The sequence below is a fragment of the Chroicocephalus ridibundus genome, chromosome 6 (assembly GCF_963924245.1).
Source record: "Chroicocephalus ridibundus chromosome 6, bChrRid1.1, whole genome shotgun sequence".
Classification (NCBI taxonomy): domain Eukaryota; kingdom Metazoa; phylum Chordata; class Aves; order Charadriiformes; family Laridae; genus Chroicocephalus; species Chroicocephalus ridibundus.
The window spans coordinates 34,838,262-34,851,491 of NC_086289.1; positions in this window are offsets into that span (position 1 = coordinate 34,838,262).

Consider the following 13,230-nt stretch of genomic DNA (forward strand, 5'->3'; position numbering starts at 1 on the left):
TCGTGAAGGGTAAGTAGTGTCATTATTTGCCAGTCTAAAGCTAATGGTAACCATCTTGGTTTGGGTTTTGATATTTCTTGTACCTGGTACTTAGAGCACAGCTTAGGGAGCACAACTGCTGCTCACCAGACTGAGCCACTATCAAGGCAGAAGGACAAGCAACCTGTTCACCGTGAACAAGGTGCTTGTTGGATCTAGTCTTTATTTCCATGCAGAGCTTGATTTTTAACAGGTTTCCCCTACTGCCACCTCACCTCCAGGGTAAAGAGTTTCTTTTCTTTTAATAAGCCATTTTCCAAAGTAGTGACAAAATGATTCAGGAAGTCAACTCTCAATCATGTTGCCAATGATTTTAAGAATGAATATAATTTGAAGGGATTTGGCACCTCAATGAAATAATTTTTTTAAGCATTTTCCTGTTCATAGATTACGTCATTAGCATAATTTTCACATTTCAGAGGAAAAAATGGACATTCCATGCATTTTTCCTTAATGTTAGATAAACTGAGGACTGATCAAAAAAATTGATTGCAAGAGCTGCTGCTGCTTTTCAGGCTATTTTTGGGATGCCTGATAAAATATTGTGAGATTCGGGACATCTAATTTGTTTTTTATCCATGTTCTGAAGATTTTGTCCAGGGCATGAGAACTAGTGTTCTCATTGTTATAGATTGTGGCCCAATAATTGACAGGAACCAGTCCAATTAATCAAATTAGTTTATTAAGCAAGCGGCAGCAAGCAAAACAGCGCTGGGCGGCCGGGGAGTCTTTGCTCCGCCAACGGCGCACACCCACTTCCCGAAAGTAGCTGATTATATACTCTTCTGGTTCCCGTATATGTGTCAATCCTGGTATATTCCGTGTCTGAGCGACGTGTTGCTAGGGGGTCGGTCTTGTCCCGCCTCCTGATGGTCGTGGGGCTGAAGGCTCCTCATCTTTATCAGTGTCCTTGGGGAGACTCTTTTCAGCTTATCTCACAACTTAGCTCTTCCCTTTGAAGTGTTAAAACACACCAGATGCCTGTGATTTAGGCCTTGAGGTGTCAAAGTGCCCCAGACAGCACACCGGATGCCTGTGATTTAGGCCTTGAGGTATCAAAGTGCACCAGATAGCACGCTGGATGCCTGCGATTTAAGTATGTGAAGAGTCGAAACAGTGTAAGTTTTCACCAGCCTTTAAGAAAGCCTGATTTGATTAACAAACATGATTCTATTTATTACATCATGAATCTGAAATTCATGAGCTAACTGAATTTTGAAAAATCTATTAGAAGATTATTTTTTTCTATCTTTTATTTTCTCTGTCTATCTCATCTATGAATCCGGAAAGAGTGATAAGCATGAATATACATTAGTAGTATGAAAGTATATGTTGTATTTAAAATTTACTTTTGAATTCTGCAAAATAGGGGTTTTTTTGCAATATCTTGCTTTCTAACAATTTATTCTATATGAGAGAAAGTTTTTCTAGTAATTTTTATACTTCAAAGGATTTTCTGGGCTATATTTTAGAGGGCTCTTCAGGATTCATTTTTAGCTGTGTATATGAGTTTTTACAGTCCTATAAAGGTTAGTTTATTTTGTGATATGTGAAATATACATAATGGAAACAGCCCTTAAGGGCTAAATGAAAACCCACTGGCTTTCAAAGCAGAGCTCCTAATTACTGTCAACCCCTGACTACAGCTAAATTTGAACTTGATTTCCATTGGACTGTTAATCATTGATTAAAGAAATAACTATGAAAATAAAAGCAAACACGAAGATATAACTCTGGATGACAAAATAATAATGTTTAATGTGTAGTAAATTACATACGCACAGTTAAGTCTTTTGCTATACTGAGGACACAATGTTTAAGCATAAAGAATAAATTTATAGGGATAAAATGATTCAGGCGGGTGGAAAAAGCAAGAAACAGTGGTAAAATAGCCCTTGAGATACCAACCATGCTTGTTTTCCCCTTTCAAGTTTTATAACTAGTGTCTAGAATCAGCAGACAACTTGTTGGGCAACCTTTTGCCTGTAATGAAGCTCAAAACAGCTCTATGTGAGGTGGTATCAATCAAACACTTGCCAGATCATAGTGCTGAGCCAGGAACGTTAGAATATCCTTTGACAAATTAATGGACAATGAATGCTACCTATTAGCTAATCAAGTAGGGTCATTCACATAAAAATAGCACTAACTCGTTTCATTACCACCATCCCTTCAGTCCAAGCGTTGCAACCAAAATAGAGGATGCAGCTGAGACCTGCAATCTAGAGATAATAATGTGTGGCTGATTTGGCTGTTAAAAATGAAGATAAATGTTGCATTTGGATGTTGAGAATACAGAAGTGGGAAAGAATAAATATGCCAAAAGGTTATTTATAGATAGTGGAACAAAAGTTGCGATATTAAAACTTAATACAGAAGTTATTTTTCCTGGCCATCTTTTCAGCTCCTGCTCAGAAGCTGTTTCTTTTTACAGGGAGACCTCTCACCCACTTTCTTTCTTTTACCTGTCTGTCAAGTGGCTAAAAATAGATTTTTCTAGACTATTTATCCACATGGACCACTGGTCTCTTCCAGTATGGGATTTCACAGTGACAAACGCATGTATGTGCCCATGGCTCCCTACATCACGCACTGAAACATGTGATTACAGATCAGAAAATATCCACAGTATCTTTCAGCCATTGTTTTCGCATCCTGCTTTTTAATGCCTTTTTTTTTTTAATGCCTTTTTTTTAAAAAAAAAAAAAAGTCACCGTAAGAACAACTTTGAGGCCTGTGAATCCACTGGAGAAAAGCTACTTACTCATTTGGATCTCCAGAAGGTGAAAATGAATTAAGTGTTTTAAAAATGACATTTTCCAAGCAACAGCCCTTTCTGAGCCCCTGACTCTCTGGTGCCACCGTTAATATTTGTTACTAGGAAAGTGAAAACTATACCTTGGTTTTTTGTTTTGAAAGCGCTATGAAATTATCACTCTCATTTGAGGAGGAAATAGAAATCTCTTCTGTGGGTGAGGGAAATAGGCCTATTAAAATATTCCTTTTCCTTAGTTGCCGTTTATTCCCAAGAACATTATTTTGATAAGCAGCTTGAAATAATTTCTTTTATTCCTGGGGTCCTCCTGATTATTTAAGTCTTTTTCACATGCTGTTTACAGTATGTAGTTTAAAAACCCGTTTCAGCCCAAATCAGTATGCTTCTTTCCACAGGGAGACATTGCTGCTTGGGTGTAAAAGCTGAATGTTTTGCCTCAGTGAGGACTGCAGATTTTAGCCCTAGCTCTGATTATTAAACACAATCCTCTTTTAGAGTACCGTAGTTTTTACTTGCAGTGAAAACTTAGTGCTGTAAAAGTAATATTTTTTGAATTAATTAAAAAAGTAAAACATCACCTAGTTTAAATGGCTCACAGTAGCTTACTTAGGGTGGATTATCATCTTACAGTTCACCTTTATATCATCTTAATGTTATTTCTGTCCTCGGCAGTGTAATAAGCTACTCCATTTAAATAAGCTCATTGCTTGAATATTGGAAAGAAAATTGAGTAAAAAGTCATTTTAAAAGTCAAGTTTAGAGCATCTCACACTTCCTCATATATGTATCTGGCCTGATATAATGAAACTGGATTCTCAGAAATTACATGCTAGTAAGAAAAGGGAGAGCCACTTGTTTCCAAGAGATTTTAACAAACAATCCAAGTGTGGCACTGGTACTCCATGAGCTCCAGACTAACAATTCCAAGCAGTTAAGAAGCCCTGAATGGAAATTTTCCATCCCGACTGGAAAATGGTGATTTGACTAAACTGAACTGTATGAATCCTATTGACACTTTTGATTCATCACAGATAAAAAGCAGGTTTGCCTAACTGTGTTCTTGCCAGACGGCAGCCTGGAAGGTAAGCAGGCTCTCTGGGACCTCCATTAGCAGCTCTGAGCTTTCCAGCACCCTAGGGGGTGTTTTAAGCTACCTGTGGTCTGAAGGTAAGTAGGCAAATCCCAGTCTGGCTGATTTGCTTTCTGGTTCCTTCCTTGCCTGGCCTCTTAGAATTCCGCTTGTCTCCCTATATAGTGATGAAGATTGTTAACGTATTTCTATTCTGCATAAAATTTTATGTTTACATCGTTAGTATGAAAAATATTTTTCATATTGAGAACTCTCCTGTAAAATAGAAATTCTAGTTCCTACCAGTAAAAGAGAGAAGTGATCCAGGAACCTTCTGGCCTTTTTGGTGCTGTGCAATATATTTACACACACACACATACACCGTCTTTCTTGAATTAGGAAAGCTGTTAAGTAAGTGCTTAAGCAAACCTCTCTTTAGAAAAGCATTCAATCAATAGAGAAGAAATAGTTGAATGCCAAGAGCAAATCAATTGAAAATAAAAGCATATTTTTTCCTCTAGATTATTTTTTGGGGTCGCTTGTGACAAAAGGAGGCACAACATTTGCAGACAGAAATGTTTTTCCTGAGCTGGATGTGTTTTGCAGTGTATGATTGGAATTTCATATAAACCTGGAGGGGTTTCTGTCAATGCACGGGGCTGTGGGTGAGCTGTGGAAATGTGATCCTGGGACAGCCTCTCAGGAGGTTTTTCCCTTCCAAGTATGAGCCCTTCAGCCAGCAATACCCAGTTAGTGTCTTGCATTGCGAGTGTGAAGGAGCAAGAAATGTGTCATATTTCTTATTGTTGTACTTGTAAAGGACCAAAGTTAAATCTAAATGAAGGAGAAAAAACCACAGATCATGGTGAACTCCACTGGAATCTCCTCATGCACTGTCCCCTCAGCTGCTCCATGGGAAGTGTGGCTTGCCTCCACTCGCATGAGTATCACTTCCAAATGCTGAACCTGCTCACCAGCTCTCCCACAGGAGAGACTCAGTGGTCATGCCATAAGAGCTTCTGCTAGCCACCCTCAAACATGCTATAATAGATGAATTTCCATCTGTTAAAGAAATTCTACACCTCATGCCCTCAGCTTACTTACTTACTTACTATGCCTCAGCTTGATTCTCAGCCTATGAGTAGGCTTCTCATAGGCATCATGTTGGTTTTGTGTATATATGACTGCGGAGTTCAGGTTCCAGGACACAGCAGTGATGAAGTGCAGGTCAGTCCTTTCCAAACAGGGCTCAGCCATGCCTACCCCGGACAAACTCCCTCATGCTTTTTCTCTTCATGTGAACACAGGTGATGCAGATGCAACACACACAGGCTGGGAGGCTCCCTCTCTTCCTGCATGTCTCAGTACTGATCCAGTGACCCTGTGTCACGCATACCTTGGGTATGGGCTTGTGTTACATATAGACTGGTATGTCTCAGCGTTAGACAAGTAGTTCACCTCGCAATTCATGTTGTGAAATCCCATGTGATTTGGTGACCAACAAGTTTAAAAATGTTTTCCTTCTTAATGAGCCATTGGAACTATTGCTGGTTTTCCTCATTGCTGAAACAAGCATAAGAAAATGCATTAGTTCTGGAAATTGCGAGAGGTTGTAGGGTTGCTAACTGCTATTTTGATAACATGTTCTAGAATAATTGTTTTTGGAAGATGATAACACAACAAGGTAGCACAAGTTTTGTAATTACAGATGCAGATTCCGGTGAAATCACCTCTGTAAGGGCCACTCTCTCCTTTACACAATCATGCTAAATTTGATTGTGCTGCACTGATTATAAACTAGACCAAACTCCATGGTTATTAACATTCTAGTTGGGATACATACTGAATGATGGTGTTCCTGAGAGGTATAATTTTGAAACGGAGTGAAATTGCTGGCTGTGTAGCAAGCAATTGTGTGTCTCTGTGTGTCCTTCACAATTATATGTGTAGGTGAGTGTACATGTACACTCACAAAAGTGTGTGCACGTACAAAGGCCCCAGGTGCACATGAATGAAAATGAAAATGTCTACTTCTGTTCACAACTGGACTTCAGTGTGGATTTTGCTATTTGGCAGCCAGACTGGTGCCTCAGCTTTTGAGGTTGACCTTTGCTCTGCAGTACAGTCTGATGAAGCAGAGACTCTAATCTGGAGCTCCTGCCTCTCAGATCACTTCTGTGCTGGTAACAGTCACTATCTTGTACACGGGGTACAACAAATTGTTGTAGGAATTGGTGCATCTGTGCAAAAAATTGTCTTTGAAAAAGTGTTCCAACTCTAAAAATTACCACTAACTTTCACAAAAAGCTGTCTTTAAAATTAAGTGCTTTGTCCCATTTCAACTGTTCCTTGTAAAAAGGGTTTAGAAGAAATATGACTCGGATTGACTGTTTTACATTCTACCAGGAAGAAGAATGGGAACAAGGAAGTGTTTGTGACTCAGCGAACATTTTGTTTTTCGGCATGACCTCAGCTCTTTGGTCCAAAATCTTCCCTGTTTGACATAAACATAAGTGTGACCTGCAAGAGCTTGTTCTGCCAGACAGGGGTATAACAGTGTCTGGAAGGTCAATGAGAAAAGCAGGAAGAGAAAGAAGAGGAGCCAGTGAGATGTGGCTATAGCTACTGCCCTTTTTATAGGAAAATGAAGAATGGTAGACATTAAGCCAGCCAGGACAATACAGCTGCTAAAGTCATAGAATAATTTGTGTTGGAAGTGACATCATCTGGTCCAACCATCTGATCAAAGCAGGGCCAACTTCAAAGCAAGGTCCATCTGTCTTGTACTTGGGTGCCCAAACTGGATGGAGTACTGCAGCTGTGATCTCACAGGTCTCAAACAGGGGGGGAATAACCACTTCCCTTCATCTGCTGGATACACTCCAAATAATGCAGCCCAGGACCTTAAGTTAGTTCCTGCAGCTCCCAATGTCTCCAAAGACCCAGGAGGACCTGGAGCAGTGGCATGGCCTCTGTAAAGAGAGGTTCGTTGTAACTCAGGTTCTGCTCATGATGAGAGCTTGACTGGAATGGCAGGTGGCCTAAGCAAGTCTACAGGCCAGAGATTTCATCGTTAGGATCTACAAGTTATCTTCTTTATTTAACTTATGCCCCAGGCTTCTACTGACATGATTTCTCTCACTTTTCTTTCCTTTCCTCCTTAAAAATGCTGGGGGGACTGTTGTGTTACACTGCTTTGGTCTTTGCACCTTTTCATGTTGTGCGTAGGGACACGTTGACCACTATACACTGTGGTTCCTTTCTAAAGCTCTGGCAATGCAAAGCAACCGTAAGCCATCCTAACTCATAAACTAGCATAGGTTCATGACTGCTTTAGTCAATGCTGTGCTGCAGAGGACATAGAGGATTGCAGCGACTCCCGTTCTTAATCTTTCGGCGGCTGAGAGTTCACCCTGAAGCAGATGCTCAGAGATTCATTCTGATCTTGTTTGCACCTCGGTAAGTCAGGAGTAACTTGGAGGCAGTAAATTGAATTATGTTGTGGGTGGGGGCAAGAGGCCAGAACAGACTACATTTCACCTTTTTTTTTTCCTTTTCCCCTAGGCATTTACCTTTTTTAAATTATTTATTTTAGAAGGGGATTACAATTCTTCTTTGAGCTGCTTTTCTACCCATCTTTATTATTTGCTTTTCATTTGTTTGCTGCCAATACATGATGTTTTCTTTCTTAATCACTTGCTAGCATGGTAATTTTTCTTAAAATGTATTCAGATCACAACAATTCTCTGGCAAAGAAAAGCATGAAATTCACTGCCCTTGAAATCTGCATCCATATGGAGGAAAATATACCCTTTCATATTTCACTGTCAGAAAAGAATAGTAGCCATGGAGTTGTACTTAGGTACTGAACCTTGCAATACTCAAAAGAGGAGCAAAATAATATTTAAAGGATGCTGATTTTTCTCTCACTTATGCAGCATGTATATTATTCAACTGACAATGTTCAGATAATAATTTGTTATAAAAACCTGCATGCGTTTCCGAATAATGTAGGAGGATGACACTGAACAGACCGTCATTACTGTCCATATGGCTGTGGTCTCAGACTCCCTAACAGAGTCTTCTAAGCCAGTTAGAAGGCTGGAGAAAGAGCTGGTCAGATTTCCAAGTCCCTCTCACTTTCTTTGCCCTGAATGCTAATGCTGGTCTAAGGTGGAAACAAAATTCTTGAAATATTGCATAAATATAAATGCTTAGCACGTACTTTGTACTTCTGTTCTTCAAGCTGTTCTTCTATAATTTTCATACATTACACAGAGAGTGGCAGAAATTCAGAAATTATGTGGGCATCAGACTTGTGAAGAGAATCTGTAGATCCTGTGGATAATACAATTATTACTTAATTTACCTACCTGGGAAGAGCAAGACAGAGCTCAGAACTTCTTGATTTGTGTGAATGAGACCTACAAGTTTTTTCTGCTGTCTCTTGACTTCGGGAATGTAAACTTCATATCAGCTGGGGGACAACTGTTCCTGAATAGAAAACTGATGGGGAACTTACTTAATCTGTTGATTTCTATAAATGAACTTTCTGAATGTTGAATCTTTCTCACCTTATTTAGTGTTATGAGATTGGGAATGTTAGTATATTATTTATTAGCAGAGTTATAATGTCAAGAAGAAATATTGCAGCCAATTTCCTCATTCATAAATGACAGAATTTGGGAAATTATCTTGTATGTTTTGTAACCAGTGGAATTTTTCAGTGCTTTCCCAAAAATAAAATTGCCCCAATCACTGTTTTTATTTCTCTTTACCTAGCAAGGCTACTTACATACAGTGATATCCTTATTTCTTTTTTAACTCAGTTTTAGCCTGTCATTCACATTCTTTATGGTAAGATTGAACTGAGATGTTTTTCTTTCATAGAAATGCTTCTTCATTCAAAAGAGGTTCCCTGGGAGATGTACCAGGATATGCTGAGGCTAACTGGGTCCAGTGAATACTTTTGTGGAGGACAGAGGAAAGACAAGGCTGTATCAGGATATTTACTATTTCCCTTTTACCATAGTCGCTCACAAATTCCTTCTGTGTCCTTTTTTGGAATTCAGCATTACCTGAGTAGCCTTTTAGCTACCTCTGAAAATCAACAGATGCCAAGTTCTTCTCCTTCACCCAAATGTGAGGGATCTAGAGGAAAATCCCTTCAGCCTAAGTAGTTCCTGCAATACGAGAGTTCATTGCTCTGCAGATGAACTCCAGCAGCACTGTGTAGCTCCTTGAGCTGAAAGGGGTGCAAACTTCCCCTTGTATAAAATTAAAAATATACATTATCCAGTTAAGCAAGATATGGGAACCTTATCAGCTGCTGTAGGACAACTACTATTAAGTATATATTTTCCACACTTTTTTCCCTTTAAATATTTAACTAGTCGATTGATTAGTATTAACCTGTCATAGGGCAGCTGTTCTCAGCGTATTATCTCATTGTCGATATCTCTGAGGAAACTGGACGTTCTTAGAGAGCATGTACATGATGTCTATGTCTTCTCTGCTAACTCTGTCATTTTGTTCCATCTCAGCTGAATCTCTGTTCTTTTTCCAAATACACACCCTTTCTTTTCTTCCCAAGAACCCAGACCTGGTTTGTACCAGTGACAGAGGCGATGGTGGTGGCAGCCTTCTTTTGCTCTTCATTTCACAGGGACCGTGTAAACCCGGGGTGACCATACTGCTGTATTACATGTCTCTAAAGCGAAAAAATGTTGTGTTGCTATTGACACTGCCAGTCCTCTGTCCGTTCTCCTGTCACCCATCACTGGTTGGTATCTCTACTTCTGTAGTATCCTGCTGTCACAGTGAAGCTTTGGGCCTGCTTCTTGGTTGGAGAGAGAGTCAGTCCTGGATAGCTTCTGTCTCGGCTACTTTTTACTTTGTGTCTGCATTTTAGCACATACCATTAGTAAGAGCCCTCAGGCATGCCTGTTTGGCTCTCCCCCTTCTTTGCCAAGCACCTGATTGATGTAAGTAGCACGTTAGCAGATGGCAGATATTCTTTTGCTGTCAAATAGATAACCTGAAAAAATTGCCAGCTTTTATGAAAAAAGTGTTGGAAGGCCATTCCTTGGCCGTAATTTATCAAACTGTATCTCATTTCTGTTTACACCAGGTACTCACATGGACCCCAAAATGTAATGGTTGTGCCCTGTGCATTCACTGTGTTATTTCTGAGTAAATGACAAGACGACAGTTTCTTGGGCTGCCTTATTTTTCTTTGAAGAAAAGGATAATCACCATTTATCTAAAGAAAGTATGAGCCAGTGGTGTGTCCACTGAATGTGTAAAGAGCTTCCCAGATATAGCCTGTTTTTCCTCCACTCTCTGGTGTAAAGCAGTCTGAGTGCGACAGGGGAAAAGAACTGAGAGGCATAAGGAAAGGTCAATACAGATTTTGCTTTGAATGTGGTATTAGTTCTATTGTACTTGGATATTGCACACTGGAAAAATGCTCAGAAGATAAGTGGAAAAGTACTTGGTTTATTATGATGTTTCAGACAGACAAATCAATCCTGCTTTAGATAAGCAGCAAATCTAATTGGCTGCATTCACTGAAACTGGAGCTGTATCACAGAAATATAATAAGTACATATCACTCTTTTTTTTCTTTTCTTTTTTTTTTTTGAAGACATTTCAACATTTCACTGACAACTGCATAGATTTCAATAGCATTCTTTTGACTTTTGTCAATTTAGATAAATGTGCCTGGAAAGTATTGTAAATACAGCATTTTGCTTGAGGTATTTGTACAGGGAGTTCCATTAAATGTGTACAGCCAGAGGGTAAAATTAATCTGAAATTAATAATGTAGAGCACTGCAAGAGGACTAGCAAGTGTGCTACAAAAATGGGATCTAAAAATCTCACCCAAGTAAATTTTTAACATCATACTCAGAAGGAGTGAGCAAACATTACATATTCAAGAAATGTTTGCCGAGTCTGCTGCAAGAAGTGTAGACAGCTAAAAGATGTCAACAGGGAATATTGTCATAACACTAAGAATAATGTGTTATCTAGTGCTTAACACTGAACACCATGTAAACAATTAATCACAGAATAGAAACCACTGAAAACAAGCAGTAGCATGTGAGTTGCATTCACGGCATTGCACTAATCAAGGAAGTTGTGTTTATTGGTTCTGATGGATAAATCTTTTTAACCTTTTTTGACATGATATGCCAGCATCTTAAACACCTGTGATGTTTGTGAGATCTTATTTCTGGAGGGAGAGTGAATACAAATGTTTATTTTTCTGCATTGGGATGAACCTTGTAAAGAGACAAGAGTAATGAGAAATATGATTGCTAAACCTCAGGGTGCAATGCTGTTGTTCACAAAATATAGTCTCAGATACACGCATGTATAAAATAGTCATAATGTAAAGGCAGCCATTTTGCTTGACAACTTTGACACCATCTTCTGTACTCAGTCACCAAATGACACGCACAGAAGTTTTCAGATACTTCATAAAATGCCAAGGCATTATTGTTTTAGTCATGGTGCAAGAACTGGTAGTAGGGGGTTTCAGTGCCCCAATATTGTGAAAAGAAGAACTCTTTGGGCATGAAACAGGTTTCACAGCATGTCATCTTACAAAGCTTGTGTATTTTACACCACACCTATACTTCGCAAGTTAGGGAAGGATATTCCTTCTTGATAGGAAAGGACAGTATTTTGGTACAGGAGGCTGGTCTTGAATTAAGTGGAGAGAGAATCTGGCCCGAGATCTCACAGGAGGTGGCCAGCTGGTGTCTCTGGGGCTAACAGGCTGTGAGCAGGACAGGCGAAGCCCCTCGCCTGGGCTGGGCTGGGCACCATCAGCAGGGCTGTGCCTCACAGGGGCTGACAGTCACGGGCACCTGAGCTGGTGAGCAGCAGGCAGTTATTGGACGCCAGAGCTTACCAGAGCTGGGGCTACTCCTGGTCTTCACCCTATGCACAAGCTTTCATCCTTCTAAGAAGTGGCCTCTTTCTCCACCCATGGAAACAAAGTGGTTTGTTACTTAGTTTAATGAGAGCATGACTCTCTCATCACCCTAAGCGAATCAGAAGTGGCCTGTTTTGCTTGCAAAGGATTTTCCTCTAAGTTTCTGAGACCAAAGCAGGTCTCAGACTGAGAGACAGGTCGGACTCTGAAAGTCCCACCTGAAGAGGCAATTATTATAAGCTTTGTTACTGAAACTTTATCTTGCTACTGGTGTTAAATGGCTTAACAATAAGGTATTATCTTTTTGCTCTGGGCAACAGTTGTTTACATTTTGATAAATGTCTCGCTTATCACAAAAGTTAGTATGTAAACTAGTTGATCTCGTTTACATTTGGAACTCAAGGGGAAGTTGAACCTATCTTCATTTTGTCTAAGAAGTTCACAAAGGCATGAAAGATTAATCTCTTATTAACATTTGCCTGCAGCCATTTCTAAAATGCATTAGTTGGTTTCTGGGAAATTAATTAATCCTAAAGGAATGATCAAGTGTTCTTAGCTTTGTGGGTTTTATACAGGACTAGGTCCTTACGGAAAGACACAGTATTTCAAAAGCAAAGCATTAAAGGGGTAAGTTCAGAGCAACGCAACTTGACCTTTTCAGCTTCCCAGCTCTGTAGAACTCCTATAAGACTCATTTTCATAAGTCACAAAGTGACTATTACACCATAAAGAGCAGCAGTAAACGTGCTAATATTTCTGGTATTTAAACTGGGTTCTCATATTAAAAAGATCCACTTAGAAAGACATTGATATCCAGATAATAATTGAATATCAAGGGAGTCAGACCAGTCTGCAGGACACTTTTGTGGCTATTCTACTTCTGTGTTCTCTAGTCAGGCATGTCTATCGCTGACTTTCCTGCCAAAGACAAGGTGCCAAGTTTTTAATGGATTTCTGTTGAGACCTCACCCTTCAGATCTCTTTGGAATTACAAACTCCTGCTTTAGAGACACTGAAGTCTCTACCCCAATTTGTACTGTAAATTCCTTCTCACAGCGTTAAAGTTGTTATAAATCACTGTCTGTAGCATCCCTATTATGTTTGATAGGACAACTTCACTAACACTGCTGCTGCTCCTGGATAGGTATCATTAGCAAAGCCTGCGGGGAAAGCAGGGCTGGAGCATTCCTGGCTGTGCTGTAGTGCCCTTCATAGACACTAGACTCTCTCTGGCAAATGTGAATTAAAGACCTGTAATAATGGATTTGAGTGCGAACACTAAAGGGATGAATGTCATCGCTCCCTACACAGGGATGTGACGTGAAGTGTGAAACGTGAGGGAGGAATGGAGGAAGCGTGTGAAGAAAAACTGAGAACTTGCAAAATAAGTGAAAAATAGGAT